Source organism: Lagenorhynchus albirostris, chromosome 13 (genome assembly GCF_949774975.1).
Source record: "Lagenorhynchus albirostris chromosome 13, mLagAlb1.1, whole genome shotgun sequence".
NCBI classification, from domain to species: Eukaryota; Metazoa; Chordata; class Mammalia; order Artiodactyla; family Delphinidae; genus Lagenorhynchus; species Lagenorhynchus albirostris.
In genome coordinates this window covers 38345552-38361920 of record NC_083107.1, presented here as the reverse complement: position 1 = coordinate 38361920, position 16369 = coordinate 38345552, and positions in this window count along the sequence as shown.

Genomic DNA, 16369 nt, shown 5'->3' with positions numbered 1-16369 from the left:
TTTTCTTTCAGACACAAACTGCTAGGCATGCTCCCTTTTTTGGTAACCACGTGCCTGATATCTCTCTAATGTAGCCTAATAACAATTTTAGCATTCAGATGAAGCGATTTCATTCTGTGACTGCCTTTTCTATTAGATTTGATTTTGAGAAGCCCCAGTGGGTGCCTTCGAGGCAGAGATCTATCTGTGAGGCTGCTACCGACTCAATAGCAGCCTGGGCTAACCTTGACCTTTCCCGAGACCCCGCTCCATCTGGTGCCAGCCTGCTTTCCACCACCCCCCCCTCCTTTCTTGCTTCATAGTCAACATTGATCAAGGCAGAACGGAGCGCCTCGTCTCCTGGAAGGGCTGGGCAGGCTCAGGAGGACAGCACATTTCAGTATATGGAAATGATCAAGCTTCTTATGCAATCATAAATCTACATAGGAGTCTTGTGATTTGATTTTTCATTCACCTCCAAAGGTTTTTTTCCTCCCTCCCAACAGGGATTTATAAGCTCTGTAAGAGCTCCCGGACAACGGCTTTCCCCAACACCTGGAAATTATCAAGCTTGCTGCTTGCTGAATGATGCTAACAGCTCTAATGCTGCAAATTCATTTTTAACAACTCACTGGCTTTTATCTAGGATCTCTGTGTGTGTGTGTGTGTGTGTGTGTGTGTGTGTGTGTGTGTGTGTGCCTTTCTTTAAGAAAAATCTACCAAAGCAACGGATAGTACCAAAGACACCAAAATAAAATCTGACTTGAATCTCCTACATCTCCACACCATCCCCATTATATATCCATAGATAGATTTTTCTATCTCTGTATTCTGTCCCCTTTTCTTAACCGCCTAGAGAGGGAGAGAGAAAGAGGAAGAGAGGAGAGGCAGGGAAGAAGAGAGAGGAGAAGGAGATGGAAAGATGCCAGAGAGAGGTAACTGGATGTAACACTTGAATGGAGCTTGAAAACCTACCTCTCCCCTCCCCAGGCCACATTCCTTCTTTCCCAAAGACCCACACAAATGTCTCCTTCTCCAAATCACCCACTACAGTACACAGATGCCTCCTCTGCCTCACACTCTTTCTTTCCTCTTCTATCTGTTTCTGGGGCTGGGTGGTAAAGAGGCTGACTGAGGGGGAGTCACGTGGGCAGCCCGTGGGCAGCGGCGGCAGCAGCTCAAAAGAAATTGACTGACTGGCCGCTTGGGCGCATTTCAATATATGGAAATGACCAGAGGCTTCTGCAATAAATCAGCACTCAACACTGTCATTTTTCTAGTTCTGCTTCATTTTCCTATTTTCCTCTTCTCCTCACAGAAGCCTCATTTCTTGCCTTTTCCGTGCTGTGTCTCTTCCCACCTCCGACCCCCACCCTCTCCGAATCTGGCCCCAGCCTCGCCAAACGCCCCCCCCCTTTCTGTTCTCTGGCTACCCTGTAATTGGAAACATCCGGTCGAGAACGATTCTTTTCTTTTCTTTCCCTTTAAAATTTTTTTCTTACAAAATCGGGCAGCATTTGCTGGCGTGCATCAGATTTCCTCCGACCAGAGGCGCCCGGGATGCGCTCACTTAATCCCTAGGACAGGGGAACTCAAGCCCCTTGTGATGTAGAAAAAAGAAAAAGACCGCGGTCCTCATTTCACCTTTCCCCATCCCAGCTCCCGCTGCCACCCTCGAGGAGTTCCCTTAGCAAACTTAAAAGAATATCAGAAGCAACTCGTGTTATGAAATGCCCGGGATAGCGCTGGGTGGACAGCCAGGGAAAAGGGAGGGACGTAGTGGGAATCTGAATGGGTTTACGGGGATGCTGTTTTTCTTTTGCAGATCCTCTGGTGCCCTCCACCTAACCCTGCCCCTGTGCCTCGGCTTTTTTTGTTTTTTTTTTAAACTAAAGCGGCGAGTCCCTGAAATCTGCAAATACTCTGGATGTTTCTCAGGAGCTCCACGGAGCCTGGATTTCGTGGCGAGTGCAAAAAGCGAAATTAACAAAACCCCATCACCGCGCTGCGGGGTTTTGATTTTTGTTTTTGCTTTTAAGTTCCGTGCAGAAGCAAACATTACCTAGCTTCCTCCATCCCCTCTCCCTGCTCCTACTTGAGATTTCTAATCTTTCAACTTGGTTCTCTCTTGTGTCGACTGGGCAGCCTCTCTTTTTTTCTTTCGCTTGGATCTGGGAACAATAGGCATGTAAAGGGTCAGTGGGCATCACCTTATATAGCTCAGAACCTAATTAATTTTATTAAAGGAGGATCTGTTTATGCAATATGACAGCCTGGGGGAATTAACCATTTGAGGACGCAGACGCTGTTCACACACCAGAGATTCCCACCTCACATCATAAGCTTATACATACTTCCTGCCCCTTTTGATCCTGGGCGGCACCGTGATCCGGGTCTGGTTTTTTGTTTGACCTCGTGAAGAGCTTGTCTAAATCCCGGGGTTCAGCACAATTCGAAGGACACCCAGAAAATCCATAGATTCCTATTACCAGATGACAATCGAAGTGCCCACCCATTCGCAGTTTGTTTCAGTGACAGCTCAAAAGGTCTTACTATGGGAACGGAGGATGAACCTCTCACGTGTCCTAAAGTGGATATTTGGTGCTTGCAAAATTCTACGTGGAAATCACATCGTGTGAAATCCAATGTTCCTTCTCAAGAGCACAGGAAAATGTAACTGTTTTTAAGTTATTATTTTTTATTTTTTTCCTGCCACTCTGGTAATTTGAAATACATTTTTAATAACCTCCTGGAAAAAACAGTTTAATAGTTCAGACATATTGTTCTTTGACTTAATATCCCTGTATATTCTTTAATTGCCAAAAACAAAGTTTATTTTATTTACAAGGGCTAACTTTACATCTCCTAGGAATTCTAATGTCATAGTTTTTTTTTTTAATCATCACCTTGGATTTTGTTCAAGAGGGATCTAGAAATGTATAGCATATGTATAGAAATAGATATGATAAAATATTCAAGAGCTCTCTGAAGGAAAATGTGCTTGAAAATAACCCCCTCTTTTATGGAATTTGTTTTGATTTAGATCTATAGATAGTAAAAAGAATGAAAGAAACTGTGAATTACACTGAATATAAGATGTTTATCACTTTAATATTACACTTCCTAGCTTCCATATTACAGAGCTTTAGAATACTCCCCAAACTTTCAGATTGAAGCTCTGCCTTGTACGGTCTGAGGTTTGTCTGGAAAGACCTGCCAGCACATGCCAGCTAAAAATGAGTGTCAATTAATAATAATAAAAAAGCTCCCTTATTTCTACACTCATGTAATTTAACAGGTTTGCAGAGGAACATAGGATGACAACAGTTGTGAGAACATTCCAATATATGCAGTTCTAACAGCTTTCATTCTAAGACGCCAAACCTTCTTAAAATAGAATGGCTTAACATTTCTCTTTTATATTAAAAGTCCAATCTACATTTCACATAAAATGTTTTTTATCACAAAAATATTTGTCTCTAACAAAATGCACTTTTTGTTCTACCAAAAAAGCAAACCTCTTGAAACAGATTCTCCCAGTTTTTTGCAGCTCCCCACTGCAATTTTCTGTACTATTTTCAACTGCCCCTCCCTCATATGAGATACTTTGAATAAAAATAATGACAATTGAAATGCTGAACTAGAATGCTATGTTTCCCAATATTGCTAATAAAATTTCTAATTCTTAAACTGCTCTCTGATGGAACTAGGCAAATTGGGGGACCTACACTGATATTTCTAAGTGCAGTTTGTTGTTTTAAAAACATATTGTACTGATTAATAAAAATGTGAAATAATTTGAGTTACAAATTTTGAACGACAAATCGCCATCTGCTCAAATGGGGGAAAACCAAAAATTGCCGAATATATTTTCTCACCTCTTTTTTTCATGATAACATAAACAACATTCCTGAATAATTAAAAAAAGAAACTGACTGCACTTAATGCATTTTTATAGTTCAACAACTGCTTGATGAGTCCACCTTCTCAAACGTGCAATTATTTTTTTCTTAATTACTTACATATGCTCTATCAGAAGACGCAGGTTCTAGTGCTTTTCCTGTGTATTGTGCAAATCTGTTTAGTTCTATCTACTAGACTATAAGCCCCTGGATTGATATGATAAAGTAGACTGCAATGTGCAGTAACCCCGACTTGGTCATAGGTGCCAGCTATGTCAGAGACCCGAGAGAACACTCAGAGTACTCTCTGGAGGTGGGGAGAAAATTTTTTAATTTCTATGAACCCAGATTTGGAGGAAAAGGCACAGCCCATCAAATAGATACCTAGATACAAAGAAGTATGATAAACAAGTTAGCTTACCATGTGTGGGAAAGAAAGTGGGGGGGAAAAAAAAAAGAAAGTGGGTAGGTAGCTCTTCCATCCATGGCTATTAAAAACAGTTACTGGGCTTCCCTGGTGGCGCAGTGGTTGAGAGTCTGCCTGCCGATGCAGGGGACGCGGGTTCGTGCCCCGGTCCGGGAAGATCCCACATGCCGCGGAGCGGCTGGGCCCCTGAGCCATGACCGCTGAGCCTGCGCGTCCGGAGCCTGTGCTCCGCAATGGGAGAGGCCACAGCAGTGAGAGGCCCGCGTACTGCAAAAAAAAAAAAAAAAAAACAGTTACTGATGGCCTGGCAAACAGGACCCAGTGGAATTTACTATTCCACCAGCAGAAACAGTGAAAAATCATCTAGGATGTACCAACTTGTTGGCATTCAAGCAAGGAAGGGAAGAAGCCAGGAGTCATCAGTGCAAGGAGTCTAACAAGAGATCCAATACAAAGTTAAACAGACTGCTTTTTAAACCATAACCTAGGCTTAGACAGGAGAGATAAGTATGTTGCTTTTTAATCATCCTGAGAATAAAAAAATCCCATTCTATTCAGTTAATCATAGAATAATATGATGCGTTTTTTTCTTTCTTTTTTGTTTTTTCTTTTTTAAAAGCTTAACTGTTTTGGGGGGAATGGTGTTCCTTTTTTTTTTTTTGGTAGAGAAACATTTGCAACATGATCAAAAAGCTGAAACTTCACAGATCATGTATGCCAAGGAGACGGAAGAGTGGGCCAAATCATGTCATGCTCTCATGCCATGCCCACCACTATCCCTGTCCAGGTTCAGTGCAGGTAAAAGTTAGGGTGTGACTCCCCAGGTCCTGGGAAGGATGTGGAAGTTGCTTTCATCATGTTGGGATGGGGTAGAAGGGAATGAAGAAATGGGTGAAAAATGCCTCCAGCTGACCCTAGACATCCGCTGCTTTCACTCTTTCTACTCAAAGTGTAATTCCTTGAACGTGGCAGCTGTTGTTTTTTTGTTTTGCTTTTAATTCACAGCCGATCTCTCTAATTTAGAGAATACTGAATACCGTGCATAATGTGAAATGGGCAGACCTCTTATTTAGAGTCAATGAAATGCCAGGTGCTTTTGAGTGTCTACCGCACCCAGGGACCTCTACCAGGTGTGGAAGGGACTTAAACTAAAAAAAAAAAAAAAAGTTCCATGTCCCCATCTTCTCAAGTGGTTCACATTCTAGGGGGGAGCTTATACACACCTGGCTACGAAACCAATCAGACTGGGGCTAGGAAATAAAGAGGAGATCAAGAAGCCAGCACAAAGCAGGAGATTCCTCAACTGCTGGAGAAGGATGAGTCGGGCTTTGCTAGGTGGGAAGATGTGGGAGGAACATTCAGGGTGGAAGGAACAACCTGACCAGTCACACGAACGGGCTTGGTGAGTTTGGGGGCCCACAAGTCTCCTGGTGCAGCTAAAGCATAGAGCAGAGTGGCAGAAAGTTGTCTGGAAAGAGTCTGGGCAAGTTTGGGAAGGGCACCAAAGTCAGGCTTCAGAGTCTTGACCAAATTCTGCAAGCCGTGGAAAACCATTTGATGTTTCTGAGTAGTAGTAGTCATGTGACACGGCACACTCTTTGGAAAAATGAAAACTGGAGACAATTTAGAGGATGGCTTGAAGCAAGTTGTCCTCTGCCAATCAACCTATTTTTCTGTCCACCAATCTGTAGAAGAAGCGGTCAGCATGACAATGACGTGACTTGAACCTTACTAGGGATGGAATATTCATTGCTTCCTCCTCCATAACCGAAGAAGATGCTCTCGACAGGGATCTCTATTTGTATGCACAGGATGACTGACTTTCGGAATCTTCACGTATAAAAATCTGTTCATTGAATGCTTCTATATTTGAAATCTCTAAGAATCTAATTTGTCTTCCCCTGGATGAGTCCCAAACATTTTTACCTCCAACCCTTACCTCTTCTCCTGACCCAATATGCCAAAAGGTAAGACCCAAACTCATGAAAGAAACCCCTCTTTTCTACCTCTTAAGAATAAACGTTTGAAGATATTTAAGCCTCTTATTATCCAGCATCTACTATATGCACATCCCTTTGCTGAATCTTCTTCCAGAAAAATGAACCCAAACACAGATATTAAGAAAACAAGGATGAATAATACATGCTTTTATAAATTTTTTAAAATAACCTAAAATCAAATAACTGAAGAGTAGCAAGTGTGCTCTGTTAACTGGTTGGATGGTGATCTGGTTTTTAGCACAACTCTCCTAGTGCAGCAAAGCTAAGTTCTGTAAATTAAAAACCCTTTAAAATTAGATTCGATCTTTACGGGGCTGGAGAGACCAATTTATAGAAATTTGACTATGAGGTTTCATGGCTTTTGTTTTACTTCTCTAGTTCTACCCAGTAGAAAATAACAGTATGAAAAATGGGACACCATGCTGCATTTCAAATAGCCTTCTGCTAATTAGAAAATTACCCTGTATGATCGTAAGGGCTGACAGCATTGTTTTAATATGGGTCTGCTAATATTCCATTCTGAAGGCCCTAATTTAAAAATCTCGTACTTTGGCTGCTAAAATCACCGCAGGCTGAATCTTGTCAAACAGGAGGAGACTTTTTTTTCCAGTCTTGGACATGGAGCATAATGGTGTCATTTTAAAAGGCCTGGAGTGTGTGTATGTGGAAGTGGGGGGAGAGTACAAGAAAATTGTCTTTAAATGCTTTCCTTTCGGCACACCTTAGCTGTGATCCTAGAGCAGAACCTAATTCTCTTGAGAATGAAGACTGCTTTGACATTTTTAGTGAGGAAAATCTCAAGTAACCCACATGGATTTCTCCTACAGTATTTAGCCAAAATGTATGTTTGTAGGAGATTTAAACAAAGTAGCTCCTATTGTAACATTTACAATTATTATCTGTTTCTCTGTTAAATTATTTGTTTTGGTTTAAATTAAATCTACTCTCAATAAGAATGAGCGAAAAGTGCGGACCCTAGGTATGTAAACACATATTCATATGTGTATCAGCAAATTTAACAGAATATATAGAAGTATACAGTGCGTTCACTTTAATATCAAAAGTGAGCACTTATGATCTGACTTCAGAAAAATTCTTGCAAAAATCAGACTTACCACCATAATTCCATTCTTAACTATGCCATTGTGGCTTGGTATTATTTTTATATGTTTCCCTACTTCAAATATCAGATAATAAAAGACTTCATTCATCTTACATATCATATATACCACAGTGTCAAGGCAAAAGAGTACAGCATAAGAAAGCATTCAGCCTGAACCCTAAAACATCAGGTTTCACTCTATCTGTTTAGGGTATGATTTTAATGTAGATCAGTATATGGCTATGATAATATTCAAAAGAAGTGATACTTATAAAAAGCTATATCCCTTGGCAACGATTTAACTCAGAAAATTAGTCTTGGCCTTGTCTCTTTCTTTTTTGCTAGCTGCACTTTCAAAAGTGTTATATATTTTAGGCAACTTCTATTTAAATGTAAAAACTGATTAATCCCTTGAGTTATTCTTATTTAAATTACAGACCCATAAGCATTGCCTTTCATTGCTGGCAAAAATCAGAAAGCATCAACTTAAAGTCTAAACGCATCTCCATCTAAGAAACAAGTTGAATAGTTTACAGTATGTGGCAATTTGGGTATGACAACTACTTGGAGCTCTGGAAGCATTCATTAGCTTACTTTCCTCCCTTTAGCTTGCAATAAAAATAATAACATGTGCCACTTAGTAGAGGCTTTTCGCCCTCAAAGTGCTCTATGGGCATCAAGTGGTTTATTTATTAATAATCTATGTTTCTGCTTAATAAACTAGATTTCTATTTACAATCAAAGAGAAAATGAGAAAATGTTCTGCAAGCGGTAAGTAAAAGGAGTTGCTAACGGACTATCAAATTACCTATTTATTTTGCCCTGCCCATTATTTTTAAAGGACTTTCTGCTAGCCAGTTAAAAATTTCAAGGTCCTGGGCAATGAGATATTGACACCTATTTCACGTCTGTTTTTTCTGTTTGGGGAGGGCGTAGGTTATTTTCAAAGTTTTTATCCCTCGATTTATTCATACAAAAGGAAACTGGGTTTTAGATACTACAGATTAGCCACCAAAGAGATTTCATTTGTGTTTATAAGAACATATCAGCAGCTCCGTGCTGGAGAGGGGGAGCCCCTGGGAGTCCTAGGGTGTCAGCTCAGAAGCCCTCGGTGGGTTCTGTTCCAACCACAGGAGGGACTGCAAGCATACATTTGAAAGACCCAAGGCCTCAAGGACATTTGAATTGTGCCCCTTCAGCTCTGGCTTCTGGACAGTGAGTGGATGAGGGCAGAGGTTAGCATAGCCCCTTGGTAGATGACCACTAGAAAGGAAATCAAACTGATCTGGGGGTGATGAGGGGGTTTTAAATGACATCCATAGACTCAGATTTCAAACTGACCTTCTCATCTCAAGATCTGCTGGAGGGTTTAGTTGGAACTGCTTATGCTTCCATTTTGAGTTTACCATCCAGCGTTCTCATGAGGAACATCTAGAAATTCCTTTGAGGGGGCACAGCATAAAAGGAAAGTGCAAACTGGTTTACAAAGAGGTGTAAATGGCTAACCGTACCGCAACTTAAATATATAAATATACAGACCATCAGACAGCCCAGCACACTGGGAAGGCAGCACCGCCTCTGAAGACTTAGAGATAGTTCTGCTGATAGGCTATTACCTTATGTGTGGTGACACTTCACAATTTTTACAGTATTTTCGCATACATTCTCTTTTTCAATTAGGCATACTTTCATCTCTCTTCTCATTGATTTTGGTTTATTTGCTCTTTAATATTTTTGTTGTATTTCTTCTAACTGACAAGAATGGGGTAGTGTAAACATCACCCAGATATGTTTGCATAATGCTGCCTTGTTATAATTAAGTGTATTTTTCAAAGGTCTCTAAGCAGGTCATAAAAATCTGCTCAGTGCTAAGCGTGGAATGTTCAGATCTGATCCTATGAGCGAATTCTTCTAAACACCATAAGAACCTGAATTTTGGCCATTTAAAAACATATACACGTGAAACAAACTCTCTGAGAGAGCGTTTGGGTTTTACAAAGTGACTGGGTGTACTCCCCATTTTTATTTGTGTAAAGAATGGATGTGTTTAAAAGTTAATTTTGGGGGGAGGGAGATGCAAGAGGGAGGAGATATGGGGATATATGTATACATACAGCTGATTCACTTTGTTATGAAGCAGAGACTAACACACCATTGTAAAGCAATTATACTCCAATAAAGATGTTTTAAAAAAAAGTTAATTTTGGTCTTTTTAAATGGTTGAACAGAAGCACTTGCAGCAGAAGTAGGCCTTGTGGTTCACCTTCAGTTTAAAAATGCTAATTTCTGCCTACTGGGTGCCTTTATAACGACTTGTCCCAATCTTTGGCATCAGAAAGCAACTTTCCAGTGAGAGGGGCAGAGGGGATAGAGGGAGCCATCCCCCTCACCCTGCTTGCACGTTTTCCAAGAAGGAGGCCCAGAAGAATGATCTGCAAAATCCCTGCAGGCGGGACAGAAGGGGAGGTGCAGCCCTGTTTAACAATTCCTTCTGAGGGAACACCCAGCAAGGCCGGCCTCCTCACACACTGGGGCCTGTACGCACCATCACCAGCCCTATACACGCTGAGGGCTAAGTAGGTGAGGGGACTCACCTTGCTCTATAAAAAGCCATTTTCTGTCTCATTCCTCATCTCTTTCCAAAAGCAGCATTCATATAAAATAGAATTGCAGAGTTGGCCAGGAATGGGAACAAAATTGCAATTCAATTGCTTTTTTTCCATTTTGTAAAATAATGGCAATAAATTAAACAATCAAAATATTTAGCTGTGTAAACTGGCTTCTGCCACTTGTGCAGTTACTTCTTTTCATGAGGAAGTTTGCTTTACATACCAATAGGTGTTTTTAAAATTATCTCAATATCTATTTAGACATGCTGCTCCAGGAAGGTCTTCTGGTTTTCTTTCAGTTGAAATTACTATTTGCTAATAAAAGAACTGTCACGACTTTGAAGTAAACATTCATTTATGGACCCAAAAGAACAGACTGTTTCCAGTTTTCATTTGTGTGGTGTCCTTCTGCCCCAGTCAGTCAGCAGCTCTGAGTGGCTGCAGCTCTGGCCAGAGCTGGACATCAAGCTCAGGGTGACAGAGAGCTGCCTCCTGAAACGTGGGACATAGAATATTGAATTCATTCGTTTTACCAGCCCTGTATGCTCCCGGCAAAAACAAAGACAGTGTGTGGGCTGGATTCTGCATGTACTCATAAAGTTTAAGGTGTTGGCTTTAAGAATGACTGTCAAAAGGCGATTGTACCATAACCCATGAGGATAAGAGGGGCGACCCCCGAGGAAAAACTCAATCTCACACTTACTAAATTTTCATATCTATTTCAGGCAAAAATGGATTCTAAAATTTTGTGGCTTAAGAAAAAAAGTTCAGTGAACACAGCAGAAACTGCAATGCTGAGACAGTTCAGCATGGAGACCTGGAAGCACAGTTCGGACTGTGGAGCCTACCTGGGTGTATGTTCACGATCAGAGTTCAAATCAAATGCTGCCAATGGGATCATCAGGCAGGAGCGGCACCCCAAACATGCCTGGACCTCCAGTTCTCTTCCCAGGCCTTCTCTTCTGCCCCTGCCTTCCTTCCTCAGCAAGGCCTGCACAATAATTGAAAAAAACTGAGATTTTGTAAGACTTTTCAAGGATTACCAAGTCAATTACCGAGAGGGAGAAAAATAAAAGGGAAATAGTTGAGCGTCACATGCTAGGGCACATTCAATTCAAACAGCTCCCGGGGAGTTGCAATTCTCTCTGTAGGGTGAACAGTGGGTTCCTACATGTTGCTGGCAAGCCGACAGCAGTTTAAGGTAATATTTTGGTCAACAGGTGTAGACCCCAAATGAACAGTGGAGTGGCTTAAGACCTGGATTGTGAGAGGCAGACATGTGCTGAAATTAGAAAAGCATTCTCAGGCTATTATTTAACATTCTACATATGTGAGATACAGAATGAAAGAATGAGAATTATCTTAAAATCCCTGTTAAAGCAGGGCCTGCTTTCTCAAGGCAATCTCAAGCTTTAGTAGTTCAGACAGATTCTCTAGCTGACAATTAATATTAATGGGTAGATTTCACAATGTGGCATTATCACACGGGAGATGGGTGGGCACACCATCTGGGTTTTGGCAGGTATTAGATGTAATCAAAGGGATTACTTGGCTCAGGGAGAAATAGAAAACCTTGGGTTTGTTTAGTCTCTTTCCTCTTTTGTTTGGACGCAGCTCTAGGTGTGCTTAACTACTTTCCCCCTTGTCCTTTATTTGTGGTCAGGAACATCTCCAGGAGAAAAAAATCAAAACAAAACAAAAAGGGATGGACAACCCGCAAAGATCATTTGGATATAGAATCATGGCCCGTTTTCCCTTCTCGCTAAAAATTCACCAAATATTTATTGAATGCCTACTGTGGGTAAGGAGCTCTGCCAGGACACCTCCGTCAGCTTTAGTTCAAACGAGCCATCAGTGTTTGCAGGTCTATTTCTGGATACTTTAGAATAGGTTAAAAGGCACACTGATCCCCAAAGATAATACAAGCCTTTTTGGTCGATTTTTGCCCCCTTCCCTCCATTTGCCTCCACCCCACTCCCACATACACACAGACATACACACGCACACAAAAATGTTACTTAGACGGTCAAAGGGAGCATCCACCTCAGATTTTAGAACAGTCACATCATCGGATTGCTTATTGGAAACATTCAATCAGCTAGACCAGGGAACCTACACAGGTGTACATGTTTATTTTCAATAAAAAATAAATGAAGTTGTTGATTGGTTAACAGTCTTGGAAGAGACAGCTGATTAGTCAGTCTTGAGGTACCAAAACCCTGCTGACTGCTGCTGCAGGTAACTTCTAAGTTTTACATTTAACTGTGCTCTGATGATGAGTAAGAAGATGGCTTGTGACCTAAGACATTCTGCTCATGAAGAAGCCCTTCTAATCCTCTGGTTTCCCATCCGGGATTGTCTTGCATCCCACAGATACACATCCTCCTGACCCACAAGGCACTGTCATCACTGGCCAGTGGTGATGCAGACCCAGGCCCTCCTCTGCACTCATCGCAAGCACCCAGGACCACAGAAGAACCCAAGTTCTGTCAAGGTTGTTTCTGGGTCTGACCATCTGGTCCCAGGAAGCCCAGCATGTGGGATGTCTATATTTAGCCACTTAATACATGATGGTGATTATGCCCCCCCCAATTTTCTCTAAACATAGCTCAAAGCTGAGACAGTCCCATTTGCAAGACCAGAAAGACATTATAAGGATCCATTTCCTCTTCACCTTCTTTGCCATGTCACCTTACCACAGACGGTTCGCCCTCTAAAAGCATCTCCCCAAAAAGCCAAAATAAACTCAGCTGACACCACTGTCTCTCTCTCCCCACCAGCTACTATGGGGCATCTTTTCAGGTGCAACAGGCATACACTCCATGCTTTATCTGTATTTTTATAAAGTTTTGCTGCTAACAACATAACTGCATATTCAACTGCCCAGATCAACTTGAGATCTTAAAGCTGCATGTCGAAGAGGGTAGCCATAGACCTACACACATGTGAGCACAGGTGGCTACATAAAGTTCGTTAAAATTAAATATAATTAAAAATTCAGTTCTTCAGCCACACTTCAGGCACGCAGTCGTTACATGTGACTAATGGTTACCAAATACTGGACAGGGAAGATGCGGAACATTTCCAATATCACAGAAAGTTCTACTGGGCTGCAGGACTAAAGGGTGTGATGACAGGAGTGGAAAGAAGTTTTCCCGGACCCTGCAGAGACGAGGTTGGGCGACCTAGGCCCAGTCACTCCTGATTTCCACTCAACTCTAAATGCCAGTGTCTCCTCTGCAGACGTGACACCCAGGTCCTATAGCATTTCAACCCGGGAGGCGGGTCAGGGCAGTGGTGAAAAACCTCCACAGTGCGGAATTCTGGGGCAAATTCTTTGCTACGGGTGGAAGGGAAAGGAAGCTTCCTGGGCAGGCGTTTGGAGGCCGTTCGCACTCGGGCGTTTCCAGCTTCTTGACCATGACCCAAGCTCACATGGGGCCGAGCTGTGGGGTGTCGGGGCCGAGTCGGGACTCCGGTGGATGCCCGGCTGGCGCCGCCTGCGCCCGGCATCCTCTCGTCTTGTCCTTTAGCACAAGGGCGGGCAGAGCAGGACAAAGGCTCTAGCAGGCGTCAGCTGCCAGGTTCGGCGCGCAGGGGCGGCCGCGGCCACCCCGGGCGCCCACCGCCTCCGCGGCCCCGCGAGGGAGGCCAAGCGCCCGCCTTTGTCTGCGCCGCCGCCGAGGGACGGGTCCGCAGGAAGCGGGCGCCATCGTGCGGCCGGAGCCGGGCACTGCGCCCCGGGAGGCGCGGCGCGACCCTAGCGCGGCCAGAACCACCGAGCTTGGACGGAATCCTCGCGGGGACCGCGGTGTCACAGCGGAGGCGACTGCCTGAATTGCTACGGTGCGTACCATTAGATATGCTGTGTGTTAGGGAAACACATTACCACTCCTGATAAAGGCAGCTGAACCACTGCCAGCAGAAAAAGTAGAGGGAAGTGGACACACTTGTCTATGTATAACGAACAAAAATACCCAGTAGCTATGATCAAAAATATTTATTAATATAGTTGCTTGCATACGTGTGGACTATCTCTGGAATGTCACAAAAGAAACTGGTTACAGTACTTGCCCTGCTGACCTAAGGGGCCGGTGTGTCTAGGGGATGAGTGTGAGAGGGTGGCTTCTGATTCTTTGGACTTTTGTACTGTGTGCACATATTTCCTGTTCAAAACCAAAGCATTTAATAATATAAAGATATGTTTGATAGACTGTGTCTGTGATATGTATCATGTGCAAATGTTGGTGGAGCCAAAGAGAAGTAAATACATACAGTCATTAAACATTCCATGTCCCGGCCCTCTGGGGACCCTGGGTCTACAGGGAAAACCCAGCAAGTCCCAGAAATGGAATTAACCATCATTTTCAATGATGCGTGATCAAGTACAGGTTTTCCCAGCTTGAAAGACCCTGTTCAGCACGTGAGGCTCTTGCAGTCTTAGTGAGGATACAAAGTGTGTCTGTTGTCCCTTACTTTGTTGACTAAACTCCTCTTACATTTGTCTCAGAAAATGGGGAAGATTTAGCAGAAAAGGAACAGTTACCCTCTGGCTTATTTTAGAAGGCAGGAGTAGAGTTGAAGCTCTCAGAAATGATACTCTATCTCCCTCCAACCCAGTCTTCTCTCCTAACCATCTAACCCCATCTTCCAGTATGGATTCCAACAAATTTAACCTATGAGGCCACTTGCCAAGGCAGAACTGGTTACGCTTAAGCTACTTCTACTCCCCATAGCCTTGACTCTGTGACATATTTGCAGAATTGGGCCTTGTGAGATGAACCCAGTCATTCCTGGCCCCTGAGAGCATTAAATCTAGCCAAGGAGCCAAGGCATGTGCACCAGGCCTGGGGCTCCTCCAGGCAGAGACCATGTCATCATCCTTCAACTTTGCTGAACTGAACTCTAAGTTGATTCTTTATTTACCCTGGAAGTGCTCTGTGGGATCACAGAAAGCGATGGGACAGCCAGATTGGCATCCCTGCAGTTGGGGTGGAAGGAGTGTGGGCAGCAGGGCTGGCTGCAGGGCCTGACCGAGTCTCTCCTGATCATAAAGAAGGCTTAAACTGCATGCTAAATGGGATCGGCTGGAGACCTGAGAGCAGGGAGAGCAGAGCCAGGAAGGCCTCACCTGGGAGGGAATCTAGCTGGGCTGGGTAGAGGGGAATATGTGTGTACAGGTGTGTGTGTGCATGTGTATGTGTGGGCATGGGCGTGCGTGTGTGCTTGGGTCTAGGCAGTGAGCATTCAGGAGCCCCGCTTTGCCCACCTGCTTGGAGCAGATGGGCTGATTTGAGGAGCAGGTGAGTGAGAGCTTCTCGAGTCATTCTCTCTATGGCTTTGTTTCCATTCCCCAGATACAAGTTCCAAAAATTGCAAAATCTAACCCCTGGCCCTCTCCTGGAGCTCTGATGAATCTCCTAAGCACAGGTGGGAGTAAGGGAGGGGGGCTTGGCAGGACAGTGAGAACTTGGTCAGCGTTTCCTTCACGGTGAGGGAAGGCACTGTGGCTGATTCTGAGAAGGGCATGAGGCAGGAGGTGAGCACGTTGGGTTTTCTGTTGTCTCTTTAGAACTCAGGATGGGAGCATCTTTCCTGTGCTCCAGCCGCCAGGTATCTCTTGGACCTTCCTTGGTCCTGCTTCTGGTGGGGGAGACAAAATAAATTCGTGACAGTAAGGAGCCCACTGCCTGGAAAATCTGCCCAGCCAACTGGGATGCACTTACAATTGAAACCCTCCACTTGGGAAAGGGGCCAAGTCCACCCGCAGTGGGTTCAGAGTGAGGTTCATTTCTCGAGCACCCGCTCAGGGCCCTGCACTGTGCTGGGCACTTGCCAGCAGGTGTGAGCTTCCATCTCGTTTTGTTGGGATCCCTCTGACCTAACAAGGGTGGCAGTGAACCCCACTCTCTCCACAGCTCCAAAGAAGACAGCAGTTCCACAGCACGATCAGTGTTTGGATGGACAGCATCCTTGGAAATCGTTCACTCGTCAGGTCTTCAGCCTCGATAAGTGGTTAAGATGCCTCTTGCCTCAGCTGAAGCTGATGGAACATGTCAGGAGTCAGAGACGTTCTCCAGCTAGCTCCTTAACCACCATATATGGCCTTCCCGTCTCTCCTCTCAGAAAGGAAGACTGTTGCCGTTGGTTCCTTGAGGAAGACTTGGGCCTCGGTGCCTGTCTTCCCAGTGGGGAAGCCCTTTGCCCTCTCCATGGGGGAGCCATGAAGCTTCCAAGCCTTGCTTTGGGCTCCCCTTGGGCTCCTGGCTCGTGGGACGCAGAGGTTGGTGAGAATTAATTGTAAAGTGCATTGAGAGGCACAAATGAAAACCAGTCCTGCGGCGGAGAGA